Genomic DNA, 2919 nt, shown 5'->3' with positions numbered 1-2919 from the left:
ACGTGCGGGCGTGCACGTACAGTGCGATTGAAACTTCATGGCCCATGCGCAGAAGTCCGTTTTCAGCGTGGGCGAGTCTATTTTGAAGAAGTGGCGTTAGAAGAAGTGGGGGGTGGACACATAGAGAGGACAAACGAAAGGAGAGAGACGAAACAGTATACAAGACGAGTGTGGATGGGAGAGTTGGAAGGGGTCGATCTCAGCAAACGTACCTCAATCAGATTGAGGACGTTTTTTAGCAAAGGCCAGTTTAGGAGTACCCTAATTAAGTTAATAACAATGTACCTACCTATATAGTTTAAGTTTAAAAAATTTGGCTCTCAAAAGAAATTTCAACCGTTGTACTGTTGATATTTGGCTCTGTTGACTAATGAGTTTGCCGACCACTGGTGTAGGCAATAGGCTTGAAAGTAGTTTCCGTTTCTATTAATGGGGAAAAGTGGGTGGCTTTATTTCTCAAGAGAGCCACATGAGATCAATAGCTCAATGCCTTAGGCATAGTCAGGATGTAACTTGCTATGTTTACAATAGCTTGACTTCATTAAATCCTTTCAACTTGGTTTACACACCCTTTTCAATTCAGTTACAAGAAACCCAATCAAGTACCTACTGTGTGCCAGATACATGATAATCTCTATAGTAGATACAATTATGAATGAAACTAGGTTCCTATCCCAAAGGAAGTCATTTCAGGGCTATTTACAGCTAATTTATTAAAGTTTGCCCTTTTTATTTTAATGCATATCTTATATGCACAATACTGGTTATATTTTTGTTGAGCTTTAAAAAGCTTAAAATGCAACTGGAACACTAATTAAGTGGTCTAATTAATCTCAGAAAAACTATAGGAGTCACCTGGGGAATGGTCCAATGTAGAGCTGAAGCATGTTCTGTTATACTGTAAGCAAGATAATTCATGCTGTGTCTGTCTCTCTCTGCCTTTCCTTTCAGAAGACCTGGCATCCTCACACCTTAGAAGAGTAGCGTTTCATCAAAGTTTTGTAAAAGTAAAGTCTTATGAAAGGAATCTTATGTTCTATTTAACCTCTTATAGCAAAAAAGAAAGAAATACATGCATTTTGACTGGAAAAAATGGCCCTCATCTCTAATATAAGAATGAAATAAACCTATGGCAAGAATTACTCCTCCCATACCATGTTTTTTTAAAATATATTTTATTGATTTTTTACAGAGAGGAAGGGAGAGAGATAGAGAGTTAGAAACATCGATGAGAGAGAAACATCGATCAGCCGCCTCCCGCACATCTCCCACCAGGGATGTGCCCACAACGCAGGTACATGCCCTCGACCGGAATCGAACCTGGGACCTTTCAGTTCGCAGGCCGACGCTCTATCCACCGGTTTTGTCCCATACCATGTTAATGCTTGTACTAGCTGTACCTAAAATCAATTTCGTTTATAAACAACAATAACCACAACAAGCCCACTGGAAGAGGTAATTCACAACCAAGAAGGACTTTAGTAGTGCTCCTCTACCTTTTTTACATCACACAATATTTCTACTAAAGGAGTACCAATCCCTGAAACCTTAACACATATGCTGTTTTTACCACCTTGAGCATCCACAGTATTTCTAAATATATATATCTGAGATTATAGTATTTCTGGTACTTTTCATGTCACTTGAATTTATAGGTCTCTCTGCAGACATTTTCTCAGAATACCTGTATGATCAATTACAGCTTTCTTGATTGATAGAAATTAACAACATACACAAGGAGCGAATGCAATGTCGCTTCCTCATTTGGCAGTAGTTGCTCAGTTGCCATTCCTGCTAGAAGAGTGATCCATGTTCTGCAGCTAGTAATGTTAACCAGTTGCCTTATGAGGAGCTGAAAATGGAGCACCTCTAGACCATGGTTTGTTAAATGGCATAGTTCAAGAGTCTTAAAGATGTATTTAGCCATTGTACTAGGAACTAGGTTTACTGGGGAACATGGCCAGCCTAAATCAAAATGGTAGCATTACTCATTTGACTTGTAACTCAGAAAGTAATAATGGCAACAACTCTGTGGGTCTTGTGTATCTTACAGAGGTACATTTAGGTTAGAAGTATTGGCCAATGGCAACATGATTTTTGCTAATCAAATCTGCATTGAAGGTAGGCTTGAGAAGTGAATGGTGAATGGGGGAACACTTATCCTGCCAAGAATTGCTTTCTCTAGGAGTGGCCCCTTCTAGATGTGAAAAATTGGGTAAGTCACTTACCCTCTCTAAACCTTAGTATCCTCCCGTGCAGTGAAGGTAATAATCCCTATCTTCTAAGATTATTTGGGGGACAGTATGTAAAAGAATATGTTCTATAGTAAAGCAGTTGGAGGTGGATTTGGGGTGCAAGTTGTGTATTAGGAATAAAGAGGAGAGAGAGCAGGCTGAGGCAGGGTAAGAAGTCAAATTACAATGCAGAACATACAAACCTTCAGCCAACTCTGCAAGGAAATAAGGAGAGAGCATTGCCTGTCTAAGGTCCCCTTTGTGTTTGTTTTTAGTCCAAAATGGTCAGGTCTTTATAACACTGCCTTACTCTGTCATTAAATACAGGCTGCCCCAGGAAGGTGGTGGTAACAGGCTAGATGTCTCTTTTCAGCTGAGATAGACCCTGAGAAAGTTGACCACTGAAGGCTGTGTGCTGACCACACTCATTGTAGCTGGAGGGGCATTTGGTAGATATATTTCTATGTCTACCACAGGAAGGTAGGACTCATTATAAACTCTCATCTGTATAAGTATTATAATTTACTAGAGGCCCGGTGCACTAAAATTTGTGCACTCGAGGGGGTGGGGGGGTCCCTCAGCCCAGCCTGTGCCCTCTAGCAGTCTGGGACCCCTCGGGAGATAACAACCTGCTGGCTTAGGCCTGCTCCCGGGTGGCAGAGGGCAGGCCCAATCCCTAGGTGCA

This window comes from Myotis davidii, unplaced genomic scaffold (genome assembly GCF_000327345.1).
Source record: "Myotis davidii unplaced genomic scaffold, ASM32734v1 scaffold2040, whole genome shotgun sequence".
NCBI classification, from domain to species: Eukaryota; Metazoa; Chordata; class Mammalia; order Chiroptera; family Vespertilionidae; genus Myotis; species Myotis davidii.
Note: the sequence above shows the minus strand (reverse complement) of the source record.